This window comes from Pseudophryne corroboree, chromosome 4 (assembly GCF_028390025.1).
Source record: "Pseudophryne corroboree isolate aPseCor3 chromosome 4, aPseCor3.hap2, whole genome shotgun sequence".
Lineage (NCBI taxonomy): Eukaryota > Metazoa > Chordata > Amphibia > Anura > Myobatrachidae > Pseudophryne > Pseudophryne corroboree.
The window spans coordinates 17,216,872-17,239,765 of NC_086447.1; the positions used below are offsets into that span (position 1 = coordinate 17,216,872).

The window sequence follows — 22,894 nt, forward strand, 5'->3', positions numbered from 1 at the left end:
TTTGATCACACGGTCAATAACATCCCTGGGTGGGATTGAACCACCAACCTTTAGGTTAACAGCCGAATGCGCTTACCGATTGCGCCACAGAGACAGCTTGCAAAAGCATGTACTGACAAAGGCTAAAAAGCATTCATCTAGAAAGTTTCCTAGAAAAAGGTTAAAAAGGCAATAATCTGGAGAGTTTTGCAAGATTTTTCTTCCATTGACCAACGAAGAAACACATTGGTACTTTCACATGATGAGTGAGTACTTCAGGATCTCTTACACTTACATGAGCAGCAGAGTGGTGCAGCGGAAGCGTGCTGGGCCCATAACCCAGAGGTCGATGGATTGAAACCATCCTCTGCTATGTGCACTTATTTTTTTGTTAATTAAATTCTTCCAAAACTGGGATTGATATTTTGACTCTTTTATTTTTACTTAAAGTACAATAACTTTTAACATTTTAATTTGTTTTAATAGTATATTGACAGCATTGTTTTCTTTCAGAAATCCACTTAATTTTCTTTACCCTATTACTGAAATGGTAATTGACAAAAACAAGTTACATTGTCACCAGAAGAGCAATGCAAAATGTACAATTGATATTTCAAAATCATCTTTCCAGCTTGAATTTCAATGATGCATTGGGGCAACGATTTTGTGAGAAACATCTTCACCCTTAAAGAAAGATTTTCTTAACTTCTTACCTGTGTGCTGATTAGATATCACCTGGTTTTCACATTAAACAGATTCCCACTTGAGAAAGCAGCAAGGATGCAGGGAGGTTTATGTTTCCTGGTGTCAACCTGTATTATTTCAGTGGATATTGTAATGAGGATGCATCTTGCTGCCTTTCCAATGAAGCAAGTTTTAATCAGTAATAGGTGAAAAACCATTCCTACAAAGGTGTTAATCAGAGACTTGGCTTTGTGGACACTTTTCAGAGAGCAAATGTGTTAACATAAAAATAAATCCATAAAATGGAGAGCTGATTAATCACTCAATTGGATTTCTCTGCCTGCATAATTTTTTTTCTCTGCAACCCCATGCTAAATTGTGCTTCCTGTTTTTTATAAAATGACTTAATCAAATCTGACTCTGATTGCATCAGAGAAGGCCAGGTACCCTACACTATAAGAGGTGGTTTGAAATTTTGACCTGTCTACTTAAAGATCACCAAAATTTGATCACAAGGTCAATTTCGTCCCTGGGTGGGATTGAACCACCAACCTTTAGGTTAACAGCCGAACATGCTAACCAATTGCACCACAGAGACAGCTTGCAAAAGCATGTATTGACAAAGGCTAAAAAGCATTCATCTAGAAAGTTTCCAAGAAAAAGGTTAAAAAGGCAATAATCTGGAGAGTTTTGCAAGATTTTTCTTCCATTGACCAACTAAGAAACACATTGGTACTTTCACATGATGAGTGAGATACTTCAGGATCTCTGACACTTACATGAGCAGCAGAGTGGCGCAGCGGAAGCGTGCTGGGCCCACAACCCAGAGGTCGATGGATCGAAACCATCCTCTGCTATGTGCACTTATTTTTTTGTTAATTAAATTCTTCCAAAACTGGGATTTATATTTTGACTCTTTTATTTTAACTTAAAGTACAATAACTTTTAACATTTTAATTTGTTTTAATAGTATATTGACAGCATTGTTTTCTTTCAGAAATCAACTTAATTTTCTTTACCCTATTACTGAAATGGTAATTGACAAAAACAAGCTACATTGTCACCAGAAGAGCATTGCAAAATGTACAATTGATATTTCAAAATCATCTTTCCTGCTTGAATTTCAATGATGCATTGGGGCAACGATTTTGTGAGAAACATCTTCACCCTTAAAGAAAGATTTTCTTAACTTCTTACCTGTGTGCTGATTAGATATCACCTGGTTTTCACATTAAACAGATTCCCACTTGAGAAAGCAGCAAGGATGCAGTGAGGTTTATGTTTCCTGGTGTCAACCTGTATTATTTCAGTGGACATTGTAATGAGGATGCATCTTGCTGCCTTTCCAATGAAGCAAGTTTTAATCAGTAATAGGTGAAAAACCATTCCTACAAAGGTGTTAATCAGAGACTTGGCTTTGTGGACACTTTTCAAAGAGCAAATGTGTTAGCATAAAAATAAAGCCATAAAATGGAGAGCTGATTAATCACTCAATTGGATTTCTCTGCCTGCATGATTTTTTTTCTCTGCAACCCCATGCTAAATTGTGCTTCCTGTTTTTTATAAAATGACTTAATCAAATCTGACTCTGATTGCATCAGAGAAGGCCATTTACCCTACACTATAAGAGGTGGTTTGAAATTTTGACTTGTCTACTTAAAGATCACCAAAACTCGATCACACGGTCAATAACATCCTTGGGTGGGATTGAACCACCAACCTTTAGGTTAACAGCCGAATGCGCTTACCGATTGCGCCACAGAGACAGCTTGCAAAAGAATGTACTGGCAAAGGCTAAAAAGCATTCATCTAGAAAGTTTCCTAGAAAAAGGTTAAAAAGGCAATAATCTGGAGAGTTTTGCAAGATTTTTCTTCCATTGACCAACTAAGAAACACATTGGTACTTTCACATGATGAGTGAGATACTTCAGGATCTCTGACACTTACATGAGCAGCAGAGTGGCGCAGCGGAAGCGTGCTGGGCCCACAACCCAGAGGTCGATGGATCGAAACCATCCTCTGCTATGTGCACTTATTTTTTTGTTAATTAAATTCTTCCAAAACTGGGATTTATATTTTGACTCTTTTATTTTTACTTAAAGTACAATAACTTTTAACATTTTAATTTGTTTTAATAGTATATTGACAGCATTGTTTTCTTTCAGAAATCAACTTAATTTTCTTTACCCTATTACTGAAATGGTAATTGACAAAAACAAGCTACATTGTCACCAGAAGAGCAATGCAAAATGTACAATTGATATTTCAAAATCATCTTTCCAGCTTGAATTTCAATGATGCATTGGGGCAACGATTTTGTGAGAAACATCTTCACCCTTAAAGAAAGATTTTCTTAACTTCTTACCTGTGTGCTGATTAGATATCACCTGGTTTTCACATTAAACAGATTCCCACTTGAGAAAGCAGCAAGGATGCAGTGAGGTTTATGTTTCCTGGTGTCAACCTGTATTATTTCAGTGGACATTGTAATGAGGATGCATCTTGCTGCCTTTCCAATGAAGCAAGTTTTAATCAGTAATAGGTGAAAAACCATTCCTAGAAAGGTGTTAATCAGAGACTTGGCTTTGTGGACACTTTTCAAAGAGCAAATGTGTTAGCATAAAAATAAAGCCATAAAATGGAGAGCTGATTAATCACTCAATTGGATTTCTCTGCCTGCATAATTTTTTTTCTCTGCAACCCCATGCTAAATTGTGCTTCCTGTTTTTTATAAAATGACTTAATCAAATCTGACTATGATTGCATCAGAGAAGGCCAGGTACCCTACACTATAAGAGGTGGTTTGAAATTTTGACTTGTCTACTTAAAGATCACCAAAATTTGATCACAAGGTCAATTACGTCCCCGGGTGGGATTGAACCACCAACCTTTCCGTTAACAGCCGAATGCGCTAACCGATTGCGCCACAGAGACAGTTTGCAAAAGCATGTACTGACAAAGGCTAAAAAGCATTCATCTAGAAAGTTTCCTAGAAAAAGTTTAAAAAGGCAATAATCTGGAGAGTTTTGCAAGATTTTTCTTCCATTGACCAACGAAGAAACACATTGGTACTTTCACATGATGAGTGAGTACTTCAGGATCTCTGACACTTACATGAGCAGCAGAGTGGCGCAGCGGAAGCGTGCTGGGCCCATAACCCAGAGGTCGGTGGATCGAAACCATCCTCTGCTATGTGCACTTATTTTTTTGTTAATTATATTCTTCCAAAACTGGAATTGATATTTTGGCTCTTTTATTTTTACTTAAAGTACAATAACTTTTAACATTTTAATTTGTTTTAATAGTTTATTGACAGCATTGTTTTCTTTCAGAAATCCACTTAATTTTCTTTACCCTATTACTGAAATGGTAATTGACAAAAACAAGCTACATTGTCACCAGAAGAGCAATGCAAAATGTACAATTGATATTTCAAAATCATCTTTCCAGCTTGAATTTCAATGATGCATTGGGGCAACGATTTTGTGAGAAACATCTTCACCCTTAAAGAAAGATTTTCTTAACTTCTTACCTGTGTGCTGATTAGATATCACCTGGTTTTCACATTAAACAGATTCCCACTTGAGAAAGCAGCAAGGATGCAGTGAGGTTTATGTTTCCTGGTGTCAACCTGTATTATTTCAGTGGACATTGTAATGAGGATGCATCTTGCTGCCTTTCCAATGAAGCAAGTTTTAATCAGTAATAGGTGAAAAACCATTCCTACAAAGGTGTTAATCAGAGACTTGGCTTTGTGGACACTTTTCAGAGAGCAAATGTGTTAGCATAAAAATAAAGCCATAAAATGGAGAGCTGATTAATCACTCAATTGGATTTCTCTGCCTGCATAATTTTTTTTCTCTGCAACCCCATGCTAAATTGTGCTTCCTGTTTTTTATAAAATGACTTAATCAAATCTGACTCTGATTGCATCAGAGAAGGCCAGGTACCCTACACTATAAGAGGTGGTTTGAAATTTTGACTTGTCTACTTAAAGATCACCAAAATTTGATCACACGGTCAGTTACGTCCCTGGGTGAGATTGAACCACCAACCTTTCGGTTAACAGCAGAATGCGCTAACCGATTGCGCCACAGAGACAGCTTGCAAAAGCATGTACTGACAAAGGCTAAAAAGCATTCATCTAGAAAGTTTCCTAGAAAAAGGTTAAAAAGGCAATAATCTGGAGAGTTTTGCAAGATTTTTCTTCCATTGACCAACGAAGAAACACATTGGTACTTTCACATGATGAGTGAGTACTTCAGGATCTCTTACACTTACATGAGCAGCAGAGTGGCGCAGCGGAAGCGTGCTGGGCCCATTACCCAGAGGTCGATGGATCGAAACCATCCTTTGCTATGTGCACTTATTTTTTTGTTAATTAAATTCTTCCAAAACTGGGATTGATATTTTGACTCTTTTATTTTTACTTAAAGTACAATAACTTTTAACATTTTAATTTGTTTTAATAGTATATTGACAGCATTGTTTTCTTTCAGAAATCCACTTAATTTTCTTTACCCTATTACTGAAATGGTAATTGACAAAAACAAGCTACATTGTCACCAGAAGAGCAATGCAAAATGTACAATTGATATTTCAAAATCATATTTCCAGCTTGAATTTCAATGATGCATTGGGGCAATGATTTTGTGAGAAACATCTTCACCCTTACATAAAGATTTTCTTAACTTCTTACCTGTGTGCTGATTAGATATCACCTGGTTTTCACATTGAACAGATTCCCACTTGAGAAAGCAGCAAGGATGCAGTGAGGTTTATGTTTCCTGGTGTCAACCTGTATTATTTCAGTGGACATTGTAATGAGGATGCATCTTGCTGCCTTTCCAATGAAGCAAGTTTTAATCAGTAATAGGTGAAAAACCATTCCTACAAAGGTGTTAATCAGAGACTTGGCTTTGTGGACACTTTTCAGAGAGCAAATGTGTTAGCATAAAAATAAAGCCATAAAATGGAGAGCTGATTAATCACTCAATTGGATTTCTCTGCCTGCATAATTTTTTTTCTCTGCAACCCCATTCTAAATTGTGCTTCCTGTTTTTTATAAAATGACTTAATCAAATCTGACTCTGATTGCATCAGAGAAGGCCAGGTACCCTACACTATAAGAGGTGGTTTGAAATTTTGACTTGTCTACTTAAAGATCACCAAAATTTGATCACACGGTCAATAACATTCCTGGGTGGGATTGAACCATCAACCTATAGGTTAACAGCCGAATGCGCTTACCGATTGCGCCACAGAGACAGCTTGCAAAAGCATGTACTGACAAAGGCTAAAAAGCATTCATCTAGAAAGTTTCCTAGAAAAAGGTTAAAAAGGCAATAATCTGGAGAGTTTTGCAAGATTTTTCTTCCATTGACCAACGAAGAAACACATTGGTACTTTCACATGATGAGTGAGTACTTCAGGATCTCTGACACTAACATGAGCAGCAGAGTGGCGCAGCGGAAGCGTGCTGGGCCCATTACCCAGAGGTCGATGGATCGAAACCATCCTCTGCTATGTGCACTTATTTTTTTGTTAATTAAATTCTTCCAAAACTGGGATTGATATTTTGACTCTTTTATTTTTACTTAAAGTACAATAACTTTTAACATTTTAATTTGTTTTAATAGTATATTGACAGCATTGTTTTCTTTCAGAAATCCACTTAATTTTCTTTACCCTATTACTGAAATGGTAATTGACAAAAACAAGCTACATTGTCACCAGAAGAGCAATGCAAAATGTACAATTGATATTTCAAAATCATCTTTCCAGCTTGAATTTCAATGATGCATTGGGGCAACGATTTTGTGAGAAACATCTTCACCCTTAAAGAAAGATTTTCTTAACTTCTTACCTGTGTGCTGATTAGATATCACCTGGTTTTCACATTAAACAGATTCCCACTTGAGAAAGCAGCAAGGATGCAGTGAGGTTTATGTTTCCTGGTGTCAACCTGTATTATTTCAGTGGACATTGTAATGAGGATGCATCTTGCTGCCTTTCCAATGAAGCAAGTTTTAATCAGTAATAGGTGAAAAACCATTCCTACAAAGGTGTTAATCAGAGACTTGGCTTTGTGGACACTTTTCAGAGAGCAAATGTGTTAGCATAAAAATAAAGCCATAAAATGGAGAGCTGATTAATCACTCAATTGGATTTCTCTGCCTGCATAATTTTTTTTCTCTGCAACCCCATGCTAAATTGTGCTTCCTGTTTTTTATAAAATGACTTCATCAAATCTGACTCTGATTGCATCAGAGAAGGCCAGGTACCCTACACTATAAGAGGTGGTTTGAAATTTTGACTTGTCTACTTAAAGATCACCAAAATTTGATCACACGGTCAGTTACATCCCTGGGTGGAATTGAATTACCAACCTTTCGGTTAACAGCCTAATGCGCTAACTGATTGCGCCACAGAGACAGCTTGCAAAAGCATGTACTGACAAAGGCTAAAAAGCATTCATCTAGAAAGTTTCCTAGAAAAAGGTTAAAAAGGCAATAATCTGGAGAGTTTTGCAAGATTTTTCTTCCATTGACCAACGAAGAAACACATTGGTACTTTCACATGATGAGTGAGTACTTCAGGATCTCTTACACTTACATGAGCAGCAGAGTGGCGCAGCGGAAGCGTGCTGGGCCAATAACCCAGAGGTCGGTGGATCGAAACCATCCTCTGCTATGTGCACTTATTTTTTTGTTAATTAAATTCATCCAAAACTGGGATTGATATTTGGACTCTTTTATTTTTACTTAAAGTACAATAACTTTTAACATTTTAATTTGTTTTAATAGTATATTGACAGCATTGTTTTCTTTCAGAAATCCACTTAATTTTCTTTACCCTATTACTGAAATGGTAATTGACAAAAACAAGCTACATTGTCACCAGAAGAGCAATGCAAAATGTACAATTGATATTTCAAAATCATCTTTCCAGCTTGAATTTCAATGATGCATTGGGGCAACGATTTTGTGAGAAACATCTTCACCCTTAAATAAAGATTTTCTTAACTTCTTACCTGTGTGCTGATTAGATATCACCTGGTTTTCACATTAAACAGATTCCCACTTGAGAAAGCAGCAGGGATGCAGTGAGGTTTATGTTTCCTGGTGTCAACCTGTATTATTTCAGTGGACATTGTAATGAGGATGCATCTTGCTGCCTTTCCAATGAAGCAAGTTTTAATCAGTAATAGGTGAAAAACCATTCCTACAAAGGTGTTAATCAGAGACTTGGCTTTGTGGACACTTTTCAGAGAGCAAATGTGTTAGCATAAAAATAAAGCCATAAAATGGAGAGCTGATTAATCACTCAGTTGGATTTCTCTGCCTGCATAATTTTTTTTCTCTGCAACCCCATGCTAAATTGTGCTTCCTGTTTTTTATAAAATGACTTAATCAAATCTGACTCTGATTGCATCAGAGAAGGCCAGGTACCCTACACTATAAGAGGTGGTTTGAAATTTTGACTTGTCTACTTAAAGATCACCAAAATTTGATCACACGGTCAATAACATCCCTGGGTGGGATTGAACCACCAACCTTTAGGTTAACAGCCGAATGCGCTTACCGATTGCGCCACAGAGACAGCTTGCAAAAGCATGTACTGACAAAGGCTAAAAAGCATTCATCTAGAAAGTTTCCTAGAAAAAGGTTAAAAAGGCAATAATCTGGAGAGTTTTGCAAGATTTTTCTTCCATTGACCAACGAAGAAACACATTGGTACTTTCACATGATGAGTGAGTACTTCAGGATCTCTTACACTTACATGAGCAGCAGAGTGGTGCAGCGGAAGCGTGCTGGGCCCATAACCCAGAGGTCGATGGATTGAAACCATCCTCTGCTATGTGCACTTATTTTTTTGTTAATTAAATTCTTCCAAAACTGGGATTGATATTTTGACTCTTTTATTTTTACTTAAAGTACAATAACTTTTAACATTTTAATTTGTTTTAATAGTATATTGACAGCATTGTTTTCTTTCAGAAATCCACTTAATTTTCTTTACCCTATTACTGAAATGGTAATTGACAAAAACAAGTTACATTGTCACCAGAAGAGCAATGCAAAATGTACAATTGATATTTCAAAATCATCTTTCCAGCTTGAATTTCAATGATGCATTGGGGCAACGATTTTGTGAGAAACATCTTCACCCTTAAAGAAAGATTTTCTTAACTTCTTACCTGTGTGCTGATTAGATATCACCTGGTTTTCACATTAAACAGATTCCCACTTGAGAAAGCAGCAAGGATGCAGGGAGGTTTATGTTTCCTGGTGTCAACCTGTATTATTTCAGTGGATATTGTAATGAGGATGCATCTTGCTGCCTTTCCAATGAAGCAAGTTTTAATCAGTAATAGGTGAAAAACCATTCCTACAAAGGTGTTAATCAGAGACTTGGCTTTGTGGACACTTTTCAGAGAGCAAATGTGTTAACATAAAAATAAATCCATAAAATGGAGAGCTGATTAATCACTCAATTGGATTTCTCTGCCTGCATAATTTTTTTTCTCTGCAACCCCATGCTAAATTGTGCTTCCTGTTTTTTATAAAATGACTTAATCAAATCTGACTCTGATTGCATCAGAGAAGGCCAGGTACCCTACACTATAAGAGGTGGTTTGAAATTTTGACCTGTCTACTTAAAGATCACCAAAATTTGATCACAAGGTCAATTTCGTCCCTGGGTGGGATTGAACCACCAACCTTTAGGTTAACAGCCGAACATGCTAACCAATTGCACCACAGAGACAGCTTGCAAAAGCATGTATTGACAAAGGCTAAAAAGCATTCATCTAGAAAGTTTCCTAGAAAAAGGTTAAAAAGGCAATAATCTGGAGAGTTTTGCAAGATTTTTCTTCCATTGACCAACTAAGAAACACATTGGTACTTTCACATGATGAGTGAGATACTTCAGGATCTCTGACACTTACATGAGCAGCAGAGTGGCGCAGCGGAAGCGTGCTGGGCCCACAACCCAGAGGTCGATGGATCGAAACCATCCTCTGCTATGTGCACTTATTTTTTTGTTAATTAAATTCTTCCAAAACTGGGATTTATATTTTGACTCTTTTATTTTTACTTAAAGTACAATAACTTTTAACATTTTAATTTGTTTTAATAGTATATTGACAGCATTGTTTTCTTTCAGAAATCAACTTAATTTTCTTTACCCTATTACTGAAATGGTAATTGACAAAAACAAGCTACATTGTCACCAGAAGAGCAATGCAAAATGTACAATTGATATTTCAAAATCATCTTTCCAGCTTGAATTTCAATGATGCATTGGGGCAACGATTTTGTGAGAAACATCTTCACCCTTAAAGAAAGATTTTCTTAACTTCTTACCTGTGTGCTGATTAGATATCACCTGGTTTTCACATTAAACAGATTCCCACTTGAGAAAGCAGCAAGGATGCAGTGAGGTTTATGTTTCCTGGTGTCAACCTGTATTATTTCAGTGGACATTGTAATGAGGATGCATCTTGCTGCCTTTCCAATGAAGCAAGTTTTAATCAGTAATAGGTGAAAAACCATTCCTAGAAAGGTGTTAATCAGAGACTTGGCTTTGTGGACACTTTTCAAAGAGCAAATGTGTTAGCATAAAAATAAAGCCATAAAATGGAGAGCTGATTAATCACTCAATTGGATTTCTCTGCCTGCATAATTTTTTTTCTCTGCAACCCCATGCTAAATTGTGCTTCCTGTTTTTTATAAAATGACTTAATCAAATCTGACTATGATTGCATCAGAGAAGGCCAGGTACCCTACACTATAAGAGGTGGTTTGAAATTTTGACTTGTCTACTTAAAGATCACCAAAATTTGATCACAAGGTCAATTACGTCCCCGGGTGGGATTGAACCACCAACCTTTCCGTTAACAGCCGAATGCGCTAACCGATTGCGCCACAGAGACAGTTTGCAAAAGCATGTACTGACAAAGGCTAAAAAGCATTCATCTAGAAAGTTTCCTAGAAAAAGTTTAAAAAGGCAATAATCTGGAGAGTTTTGCAAGATTTTTCTTCCATTGACCAACGAAGAAACACATTGGTACTTTCACATGATGAGTGAGTACTTCAGGATCTCTGACACTTACATGAGCAGCAGAGTGGCGCAGCGGAAGCGTGCTGGGCCCATAACCCAGAGGTCGGTGGATCGAAACCATCCTCTGCTATGTGCACTTATTTTTTTGTTAATTATATTCTTCCAAAACTGGAATTGATATTTTGGCTCTTTTATTTTTACTTAAAGTACAATAACTTTTAACATTTTAATTTGTTTTAATAGTTTATTGACAGCATTGTTTTCTTTCAGAAATCCACTTAATTTTCTTTACCCTATTACTGAAATGGTAATTGACAAAAACAAGCTACATTGTCACCAGAAGAGCAATGCAAAATGTACAATTGATATTTCAAAATCATCTTTCCAGCTTGAATTTCAATGATGCATTGGGGCAACGATTTTGTGAGAAACATCTTCACCCTTAAAGAAAGATTTTCTTAACTTCTTACCTGTGTGCTGATTAGATATCACCTGGTTTTCACATTAAACAGATTCCCACTTGAGAAAGCAGCAAGGATGCAGTGAGGTTTATGTTTCCTGGTGTCAACCTGTATTATTTCAGTGGACATTGTAATGAGGATGCATCTTGCTGCCTTTCCAATGAAGCAAGTTTTAATCAGTAATAGGTGAAAAACCATTCCTACAAAGGTGTTAATCAGAGACTTGGCTTTGTGGACACTTTTCAGAGAGCAAATGTGTTAGCATAAAAATAAAGCCATAAAATGGAGAGCTGATTAATCACTCAATTGGATTTCTCTGCCTGCATAATTTTTTTTCTCTGCAACCCCATGCTAAATTGTGCTTCCTGTTTTTTATAAAATGACTTAATCAAATCTGACTCTGATTGCATCAGAGAAGGCCAGGTACCCTACACTATAAGAGGTGGTTTGAAATTTTGACTTGTCTACTTAAAGATCACCAAAATTTGATCACACGGTCAGTTACGTCCCTGGGTGAGATTGAACCACCAACCTTTCGGTTAACAGCAGAATGCGCTAACCGATTGCGCCACAGAGACAGCTTGCAAAAGCATGTACTGACAAAGGCTAAAAAGCATTCATCTAGAAAGTTTCCTAGAAAAAGGTTAAAAAGGCAATAATCTGGAGAGTTTTGCAAGATTTTTCTTCCATTGACCAACGAAGAAACACATTGGTACTTTCACATGATGAGTGAGTACTTCAGGATCTCTTACACTTACATGAGCAGCAGAGTGGCGCAGCGGAAGCGTGCTGGGCCCATTACCCAGAGGTCGATGGATCGAAACCATCCTTTGCTATGTGCACTTATTTTTTTGTTAATTAAATTCTTCCAAAACTGGGATTGATATTTTGACTCTTTTATTTTTACTTAAAGTACAATAACTTTTAACATTTTAATTTGTTTTAATAGTATATTGACAGCATTGTTTTCTTTCAGAAATCCACTTAATTTTCTTTACCCTATTACTGAAATGGTAATTGACAAAAACAAGCTACATTGTCACCAGAAGAGCAATGCAAAATGTACAATTGATATTTCAAAATCATATTTCCAGCTTGAATTTCAATGATGCATTGGGGCAATGATTTTGTGAGAAACATCTTCACCCTTACATAAAGATTTTCTTAACTTCTTACCTGTGTGCTGATTAGATATCACCTGGTTTTCACATTGAACAGATTCCCACTTGAGAAAGCAGCAAGGATGCAGTGAGGTTTATGTTTCCTGGTGTCAACCTGTATTATTTCAGTGGACATTGTAATGAGGATGCATCTTGCTGCCTTTCCAATGAAGCAAGTTTTAATCAGTAATAGGTGAAAAACCATTCCTACAAAGGTGTTAATCAGAGACTTGGCTTTGTGGACACTTTTCAGAGAGCAAATGTGTTAGCATAAAAATAAAGCCATAAAATGGAGAGCTGATTAATCACTCAATTGGATTTCTCTGCCTGCATAATTTTTTTTCTCTGCAACCCCATTCTAAATTGTGCTTCCTGTTTTTTATAAAATGACTTAATCAAATCTGACTCTGATTGCATCAGAGAAGGCCAGGTACCCTACACTATAAGAGGTGGTTTGAAATTTTGACTTGTCTACTTAAAGATCACCAAAATTTGATCACACGGTCAATAACATTCCTGGGTGGGATTGAACCATCAACCTATAGGTTAACAGCCGAATGCGCTTACCGATTGCGCCACAGAGACAGCTTGCAAAAGCATGTACTGACAAAGGCTAAAAAGCATTCATCTAGAAAGTTTCCTAGAAAAAGGTTAAAAAGGCAATAATCTGGAGAGTTTTGCAAGATTTTTCTTCCATTGACCAACGAAGAAACACATTGGTACTTTCACATGATGAGTGAGTACTTCAGGATCTCTGACACTAACATGAGCAGCAGAGTGGCGCAGCGGAAGCGTGCTGGGCCCATTACCCAGAGGTCGATGGATCGAAACCATCCTCTGCTATGTGCACTTATTTTTTTGTTAATTAAATTCTTCCAAAACTGGGATTGATATTTTGACTCTTTTATTTTTACTTAAAGTACAATAACTTTTAACATTTTAATTTGTTTTAATAGTATATTGACAGCATTGTTTTCTTTCAGAAATCCACTTAATTTTCTTTACCCTATTACTGAAATGGTAATTGACAAAAACAAGCTACATTGTCACCAGAAGAGCAATGCAAAATGTACAATTGATATTTCAAAATCATCTTTCCAGCTTGAATTTCAATGATGCATTGGGGCAACGATTTTGTGAGAAACATCTTCACCCTTAAAGAAAGATTTTCTTAACTTCTTACCTGTGTGCTGATTAGATATCACCTGGTTTTCACATTAAACAGATTCCCACTTGAGAAAGCAGCAAGGATGCAGTGAGGTTTATGTTTCCTGGTGTCAACCTGTATTATTTCAGTGGACATTGTAATGAGGATGCATCTTGCTGCCTTTCCAATGAAGCAAGTTTTAATCAGTAATAGGTGAAAAACCATTCCTACAAAGGTGTTAATCAGAGACTTGGCTTTGTGGACACTTTTCAGAGAGCAAATGTGTTAGCATAAAAATAAAGCCATAAAATGGAGAGCTGATTAATCACTCAATTGGATTTCTCTGCCTGCATAATTTTTTTTCTCTGCAACCCCATGCTAAATTGTGCTTCCTGTTTTTTATAAAATGACTTCATCAAATCTGACTCTGATTGCATCAGAGAAGGCCAGGTACCCTACACTATAAGAGGTGGTTTGAAATTTTGACTTGTCTACTTAAAGATCACCAAAATTTGATCACACGGTCAGTTACGTCCCTGGGTGGAATTGAATTACCAACCTTTCGGTTAACAGCCTAATGCGCTAACTGATTGCGCCACAGAGACAGCTTGCAAAAGCATGTACTGACAAAGGCTAAAAAGCATTCATCTAGAAAGTTTCCTAGAAAAAGGTTAAAAAGGCAATAATCTGGAGAGTTTTGCAAGATTTTTCTTCCATTGACCAACGAAGAAACACATTGGTACTTTCACATGATGAGTGAGTACTTCAGGATCTCTTACACTTACATGAGCAGCAGAGTGGCGCAGCGGAAGCGTGCTGGGCCAATAACCCAGAGGTCGGTGGATCGAAACCATCCTCTGCTATGTGCACTTATTTTTTTGTTAATTAAATTCATCCAAAACTGGGATTGATATTTGGACTCTTTTATTTTTACTTAAAGTACAATAACTTTTAACATTTTAATTTGTTTTAATAGTATATTGACAGCATTGTTTTCTTTCAGAAATCCACTTAATTTTCTTTACCCTATTACTGAAATGGTAATTGACAAAAACAAGCTACATTGTCACCAGAAGAGCAATGCAAAATGTACAATTGATATTTCAAAATCATCTTTCCAGCTTGAATTTCAATGATGCATTGGGGCAACGATTTTGTGAGAAACATCTTCACCCTTAAATAAAGATTTTCTTAACTTCTTACCTGTGTGCTGATTAGATATCACCTGGTTTTCACATTAAACAGATTCCCACTTGAGAAAGCAGCAGGGATGCAGTGAGGTTTATGTTTCCTGGTGTCAACCTGTATTATTTCAGTGGACATTGTAATGAGGATGCATCTTGCTGCCTTTCCAATGAAGCAAGTTTTAATCAGTAATAGGTGAAAAACCATTCCTACAAAGGTGTTAATCAGAGACTTGGCTTTGTGGACACTTTTCAGAGAGCAAATGTGTTAGCATAAAAATAAAGCCATAAAATGGAGAGCTGATTAATCACTCAATTGGATTTCTCTGCCTGCATAATTTTTTTCTCTGCAACCCAATGCTAAATTGTGCTTCCTGTTTTTTATAAAATGACTTAATCAAATCTGACTCTGATTGCATCAGAGAAGGCCAGGTACCCTACACTATAATACGTGGTTTGAAATTTTGACTTGTCTACTTAAAGATCACCAAAACTTGATCACACGGTCAATAACATCCCTGGGTGGGATAGAACCACTAACCTTTAGGTTAACAGCCAAATGCGCTTACCAATTGCGCCACAGAGACAGCTTGCAAAAGCATGTACTGACAAAGGCTAAAAAGCATTCATCTAGAAAGTTTCCTAGAAAAAGGTTAAAAAGGCAATAATCTGGAGAGTTTTGCAAGATTTTTCTTCCATTGACCAACGAAGAAACACATTGGTACTTTCACATGATGAGTGAGTACTTCAGGATCTCTGACACTAACATGAGCAGCAGAGTGGCGCAGCGGAAGCGTGCTGGGCCCATAACCCTGAGGTCGATGGATTGAAACCATCCTCTGCTATGTGCACTTATTTTTTTGTTAATTAAATTCTTCCAAAACTGGGATTGATATTTTGACTCTTTTATTTTTACTTAAAGTACAATAACTTTTAACATTTTAATTTGTTTTAATAGTATATTGACAGCATTGTTTTCTTTCAGAAATCCACTTAATTTTCTTTACCCTATTACTGAAATGGTAATTGACAAAAACAAGCTACATTGTCACCAGAAGAGCAATGCAAAATGTACAATTGATATTTCAAAATCATCTTTCCAGCTTGAATTTCAATGATGCATTGGGGCAACGATTTTGTGAGAAACATCTTCACCCTTAAAGAAAGATTTTCTTAACTTCTTACCTGTGTGCTGATTAGATATCACCTGGTTTTCACATTAAACAGATTCCCACTTGAGAAAGCAGCAAGGATGCAGTGAGGTTTATGTTTCCTGGTGTCAACCTGTATTATTTCAGTGGACATTGTAATGAGGATGCATCTTGCTGCCTTTCCAATGAAGCAAGTTTTAATCAGTAATAGGTGAAAAACCATTCCTACAAAGGTGTTAATCAGAGACTTGGCTTTGTGGACACTTTTCAGAGAGCAAATGTGTTAGCATAAAAATAAAGCCATAAAATGGAGAGCTGATTAATCACTCAATTGGATTTCTCTGCCTGCATAATTTTTTTCTCTGCAACCCCATGCTAAATTGTGCTTCCTGTTTTTTATAAAAAGACTTCATCAAATCTGACTCTGATTGCATCAGAGAAGGCCAGGTACCCTACACTATAAGAGGTGGTTTGAAATTTTGACTTGTCTACTTAAAGATCACCAAAATTTGATCACACGGTCAATAACATTCCTGGGTGGGATTGAACCACCAACCTTTAGGTTAACAGCCGAATGCGCTTACCGATTGCGCCACAGAGACAGCTTGCAAAAGCATGTACTGACAAAGGCTAAAAAGCATTCATCTAGAAAGTTTCCTAGAAAAAGGTTAAAAAGGCAATAATCTGGAGAGTTTTGCAAGATTTTTCTTCCATTGACCAACTAAGAAACACATTGGTACTTTCACATGATGAGTGAGTACTTCAGGATCTCTGACACTTACATGAGCAGCAGAGTGGCGCAGCGGAAGTGTGCTGGGCCCATAACCCAGAGGTCGATGGATCGAAACCATCCTCTGCTATGTGCACTTATTTTTTTGTTAATTAAATTCTTCCAAAACTGGGATTGATATTTTGACTCTTTTATTTTTACTTAAAGTACAATAACTTTTAACATTTTAATTTGTTTTAATAGTATATTGACAGCATTGTTTTCTTTCAGTAATCCACTTAATTTTCTTTACCCTATTACTGAAATGGTAATTGACAAAAACAAGCTACATTGTCACCAGAAGAGCAATGCAAAATGTACAATTGATATTTCAAAATCATCTTTCCAGCTTGAATTTCAATGATGCATTGGGGCAACAATTTTGTGAGAAACATCTTCACACTTAAAGAAAGATTTTCTTAACTTCTTACCTGTGTGCTGATTAGATATCACCTGGTTTTCACATTAAACAGATTCCCACTTGAGAAAGCAGCAGGGATGCAGTGAGGTTTATGTTTCCTGGTGTCAACCTGTATTATTTCAGTGGACATTGTAATGAGGATGCATCTTGCTGCCTTTCCAATGAAGCAAGTTTTAATCAGTAATAGGTGAAAAACCATTCCTACAAAGGAGTTAATCAGAGACTTGGCTTTGTGGACACTTTTCAGAGAGCAAATGTGTTAGCATAAAAATAAAGCCATAAAATGGAGAGCTGATTAATCACTCAATTGGATTTCTCTGCCTGCATAATTTTTTTTCTCTGCAACCCCATGCTAAATTGTGCTTCCTGTTTTTTATAAAATGACTTAATCAAATCTGACTCTGGTTGCATCAGAGAAGGCCAGATACCCTACACTATAAGAGGTGGTTTGAAATTTTGACTTGTCTACTTAAAGATCACCAAAATTTGATCATACGGTCAATTACGTCCCTGGGTGATATTGAACCACCAACCTTTCGGTTAACAGCCGAATGCACTAACAGATTGCAGCACAGAGACAGCTTGCACAAGCATGTACTGACAAAGGCTAAAAAGCATTCATCTAGAAAGTTTCCTAGAAAAAGGTTAAAAAGGCAATAATCTGGAGAGTTTTGCAAGATTTTTCTTCCATTGACCAATGAAGAAACACATTGGTACTTTCACATGATGAGTGAGTACTTCAGGATCTCGGACACTTACATGAGCAGCAGAGTGGCGCAGCGGAAGCGTGCTGGGCCCATAACCCAGAGGTCGATGGATCAAAACCATCCTCTGCAATGTGCACTTATTTTTTTTGTTAATAAAATTCTTCCAAAACTGGGATTGATATTTTGACTCTTTTATTTTTACTTAAAGTACAATAACTTTTAACATTTTAATTTGTTTTAATAGTATATTGACAGCATTGTTTTCTTTCAGAAATCCACTTATTTTTCTTTACCCTATTACTGAAATGGTAATTGACAAAAACAAGCTACATTGTCACCAGAAGAGCAATGCAAAATGTACAATTGATATTTCAAAATCATCTTTCCAGCTTGAATTTCAATGATGCATTGGGGCAACGATTTTGTGAGAAACATCTTCACCCTTAAAGAAAGATTTTCTTAACTTCTTACCTGTGTGCTGATTAGATATCACCTGGTTTTCACATTAAACAGATTCCCACTTGAGAAAGCAGCAAGGATGCAGGGAGGTTTATGTTTCCTGGTGTCAACCTGTATTATTTCAGTGGATATTGTAATGAGGATGCATCTTGCTGCCTTTCCAATGAAGCAAGTTTTAATCAGTAATAGGTGAAAAACCATTCCTACAAAGGTGTTAATCAGAGACTTGGCTTTGTGGACACTTTTCAGAGAGCAAATGTGTTAACATAAAAATAAAGCCATAAAATGGAGAGCTGATTAATCACTCAATTGGATTTCTCTGCCTGCATAATTTTTTTTCTCTGCAACCCCATGCTAAATTGTGCTTCCTGTTTTTTATAAAATGACTTAATCAAATCTGACTCTGATTGCATCAGAGAAGGCCAGGCACCCTACATTATAAGAGGTGGTTTGAAATTTTGACTTGTCTACTTAAAGATCACCAAAATTTGATCACAAGGTCAATTACGTCCCTGGGTGGGATTGAACCACCAACCTTTTGGTTAACAGCCAAACGTGCTAACCAATAGCACCACAGAGACCACTTGCAAAAGCATGTACTGACAAAGGCTAAAAAGCATTCATCTAGAAAGTTTCCTAGAAAAAGGTTAAAAAGGCAATAATCTGGAGAGTTTTGCAAGATTTTTCTTCCATTGACCAACGAAGAAACACATTGGTACTTTCACATGATGAGTGAGTACTTCAGGATCTCTGACACTAACATGAGCAGCAGAGTGGCGCAGCGGAAGCGTGCTGGGCCCATAACCCAGAGGTCGATGGATCGAAACCATCCTCTGCTATGTGCATTTATTTTTTTGTTAATGAAATTCTTCCAAAACTGGGATTGATATTTGGACTCTTTTATTTTTACTTAAAGTACAATAACTTTTAACATTTTAATTTGTTTTAATAGTATATTGACAGCATTGTTTTCTTTCAGAAATCCACTTAATTTTCTTTACCCTATTACTGAAATGGTAATTGACAAAAACAAGCTACATTGTTACCAGAAGAGCAATGCAAAATGTACAATTGATATTTCAAAATCATCTTTCCAGCTTCAATTTCAATGATGCATTGGAGCAATGATTTTGTGAGAAACATCTTCACCCTTAAATAAAGATTTTCTTAACTTCTTACCTGTGTGCTGATTAGATATCACCTGGTTTTCACATTAAACAGATTCCCACTTGAGAAAGCAGCAAGGATGCAGTGAGGTTTATGTTTCCTGGTGTCAACCTGTATTATTTCAGTGGACATTGTAATGAGGATGCATCTTGCTGCCTTTCCAATGAAGCAAGTTTTAATCAGTAATAGGTGAAAAACCATTCCTACAAAGGTGTTAATCAGAGACTTGGCTTTGTGGACACTTTTCAGAGAGCAAATGTGTTAGCATAAAAATAAAGCCATAAAATGGAGAGCTGATTAATCACTCAATTGGATTTCTCTGCCTGCATAATTTTTTTTCTCTGCAACCCCATGCTAAATTGTGCTTCCTGTTTTTTATAAAATGACTTAATCAAATCTGACTCTGATTGCATCAGAGAAGGCCAGGTACCCTACACTATAATACGTGGTTTGAAATTTTGACTTGTCTACTTAAAGATCACCAAAACTTGATCACACGGTCAATAACATCCCTGGGTGGGATAGAACCACTAACCTTTAGGTTAACAGCCAAATGCGCTTACCAATTGCGCCACAGAGACAGCTTGCAAAAGCATGTACTGACAAAGGCTAAAAAGCATTCATCTAGAAAGTTTCCTAGAAAAAGGTTAAAAAGGCAATAATCTGGAGAGTTTTGCAAGATTTTTCTTCCATTGACCAACGAAGAAACACATTGGTACTTTCACATGATGAGTGAGTACTTCAGGATCTCTGACACTAACATGAGCAGCAGAGTGGCGCAGCGGAAGCGTGCTGGGCCCATAACCCTGAGGTCGATGGATTGAAACCATCCTCTGCTATGTGCACTTATTTTTTTGTTAATTAAATTCTTCCAAAACTGGGATTGATATTTTGACTCTTTTATTTTTACTTAAAGTACAATAACTTTTAACATTTTAATTTGTTTTAATAGTATATTGACAGCATTGTTTTCTTTCAGAAATCCACTTAATTTTCTTTACCCTATTACTGAAATGGTAATTGACAAAAACAAGCTACATTGTCACCAGAAGAGCAATGCAAAATGTACAATTGATATTTCAAAATCATCTTTCCAGCTTGAATTTCAATGATGCATTGGGGCAACGATTTTGTGAGAAACATCTTCACCCTTAAAGAAAGATTTTCTTAACTTCTTACCTGTGTGCTGATTAGATATCACCTGGTTTTCACATTAAACAGATTCCCACTTGAGAAAGCAGCAAGGATGCAGTGAGGTTTATGTTTCCTGGTGTCAACCTGTATTATTTCAGTGGACATTGTAATGAGGATGCATCTTGCTGCCTTTCCAATGAAGCAAGTTTTAATCAGTAATAGGTGAAAAACCATTCCTACAAAGGTGTTAATCAGAGACTTGGCTTTGTGGACACTTTTCAGAGAGCAAATGTGTTAGCATAAAAATAAAGCCATAAAATGGAGAGCTGATTAATCACTCAATTGGATTTCTCTGCCTGCATAATTTTTTTCTCTGCAACCCCATGCTAAATTGTGCTTCCTGTTTTTTATAAAAAGACTTCATCAAATCTGACTCTGATTGCATCAGAGAAGGCCAGGTACCCTACACTATAAGAGGTGGTTTGAAATTTTGACTTGTCTACTTAAAGATCACCAAAATTTGATCACACGGTCAATAACATTCCTGGGTGGGATTGAACCACCAACCTTTAGGTTAACAGCCGAATGCGCTTACCGATTGCGCCACAGAGACAGCTTGCAAAAGCATGTACTGACAAAGGCTAAAAAGCATTCATCTAGAAAGTTTCCTAGAAAAAGGTTAAAAAGGCAATAATCTGGAGAGTTTTGCAAGATTTTTCTTCCATTGACCAACTAAGAAACACATTGGTACTTTCACATGATGAGTGAGTACTTCAGGATCTCTGACACTTACATGAGCAGCAGAGTGGCGCAGCGGAAGTGTGCTGGGCCCATAACCCAGAGGTCGATGGATCGAAACCATCCTCTGCTATGTGCACTTATTTTTTTGTTAATTAAATTCTTCCAAAACTGGGATTGATATTTTGACTCTTTTATTTTTACTTAAAGTACAATAACTTTTAACATTTTAATTTGTTTTAATAGTATATTGACAGCATTGTTTTCTTTCAGTAATCCACTTAATTTTCTTTACCCTATTACTGAAATGGTAATTGACAAAAACAAGCTACATTGTCACCAGAAGAGCAATGCAAAATGTACAATTGATATTTCAAAATCATCTTTCCAGCTTGAATTTCAATGATGCATTGGGGCAACAATTTTGTGAGAAACATCTTCACACTTAAAGAAAGATTTTCTTAACTTCTTACCTGTGTGCTGATTAGATATCACCTGGTTTTCACATTAAACAGATTCCCACTTGAGAAAGCAGCAAGGATGCAGTGAGGTTTATGTTTCCAGGTGTCAACCTGTATTATTTCAGTGGACATTGTAATGAGGATGCATCTTGCTGCCTTTCCAATGAAGCAAGTTTTAATCAGTAATAGGTGAAAAACCATTCCTACAAAGGAGTTAATCAGAGACTTGGCTTTGTGGACACTTTTCAGAGAGCAAATGTGTTAGCATAAAAATAAAGCCATAAAATGGAGAGCTGATTAATCACTCAATTGGATTTCTCTGCCTGCATAATTTTTTTTCTCTGCAACCCCATGCTAAATTGTGCTTCCTGTTTTTTATAAAATGACTTAATCAAATCTGACTCTGGTTGCATCAGAGAAGGCCAGATACCCTACACTATAAGAGGTGGTTTGAAATTTTGACTTGTCTACTTAAAGATCACCAAAATTTGATCATACGGTCAATTACGTCCCTGGGTGATATTGAACCACCAACCTTTCGGTTAACAGCCGAATGCACTAACAGATTGCAGCACAGAGACAGCTTGCACAAGCATGTACTGACAAAGGCTAAAAAGCATTCATCTAGAAAGTTTCCTAGAAAAAGGTTAAAAAGGCAATAATCTGGAGAGTTTTGCAAGATTTTTCTTCCATTGACCAATGAAGAAACACATTGGTACTTTCACATGATGAGTGAGTACTTCAGGATCTCGGACACTTACATGAGCAGCAGAGTGGCGCAGCGGAAGCGTGCTGGGCCCATAACCCAGAGGTCGATGGATCAAAACCATCCTCTGCAATGTGCACTTATTTTTTTTGTTAATAAAATTCTTCCAAAACTGGGATTGATATTTTGACTCTTTTATTTTTACTTAAAGTACAATAACTTTTAACATTTTAATTTGTTTTAATAGTATATTGACAGCATTGTTTTCTTTCAGAAATCCACTTATTTTTCTTTACCCTATTACTGAAATGGTAATTGACAAAAACAAGCTACATTGTCACCAGAAGAGCAATGCAAAATGTACAATTGATATTTCAAAATCATCTTTCCAGCTTGAATTTCAATGATGCATTGGGGCAACGATTTTGTGAGAAACATCTTCACCCTTAAAGAAAGATTTTCTTAACTTCTTACCTGTGTGCTGATTAGATATCACCTGGT

At 36.6% G+C, this 22,894-nt stretch overlaps 7 non-coding genes across 7 annotated transcripts; 6 read left to right on the top strand and 1 right to left on the bottom strand.

The window, feature by feature from the left end:
* Nucleotides 1–1,448: 1,448 nt before the first annotated feature.
* On the top strand, nt 1,449–1,520 carry TRNAV-CAC (transfer RNA valine (anticodon CAC)). Its single transcript has one exon. It is a non-coding gene; the product is annotated as a tRNA-Val (tRNA).
* Nucleotides 1,521–2,616: 1,096 nt separating this feature from the next.
* On the top strand, nt 2,617–2,688 carry TRNAV-CAC (transfer RNA valine (anticodon CAC)). Its single transcript has one exon. It is a non-coding gene; the product is annotated as a tRNA-Val (tRNA).
* Nucleotides 2,689–7,284: 4,596 nt separating this feature from the next.
* TRNAI-AAU (transfer RNA isoleucine (anticodon AAU)) lies at nt 7,285–7,356 on the top strand. Its single transcript has one exon. It is a non-coding gene; the product is annotated as a tRNA-Ile (tRNA).
* A 2,263-nt stretch (nt 7,357–9,619) lies between these two features.
* On the top strand, nt 9,620–9,691 carry TRNAV-CAC (transfer RNA valine (anticodon CAC)). Its single transcript has one exon. It is a non-coding gene; the product is annotated as a tRNA-Val (tRNA).
* Nucleotides 9,692–14,287: 4,596 nt separating this feature from the next.
* TRNAI-AAU (transfer RNA isoleucine (anticodon AAU)) lies at nt 14,288–14,359 on the top strand. Its single transcript has one exon. It is a non-coding gene; the product is annotated as a tRNA-Ile (tRNA).
* Nucleotides 14,360–18,694: 4,335 nt separating this feature from the next.
* Nucleotides 18,695–18,768, bottom strand: TRNAN-GUU (transfer RNA asparagine (anticodon GUU)). Its single transcript has one exon. It is a non-coding gene; the product is annotated as a tRNA-Asn (tRNA).
* A 186-nt stretch (nt 18,769–18,954) lies between these two features.
* On the top strand, nt 18,955–19,026 carry TRNAM-CAU (transfer RNA methionine (anticodon CAU)). Its single transcript has one exon. It is a non-coding gene; the product is annotated as a tRNA-Met (tRNA).
* Nucleotides 19,027–22,894: the final 3,868 nt, after the last annotated feature.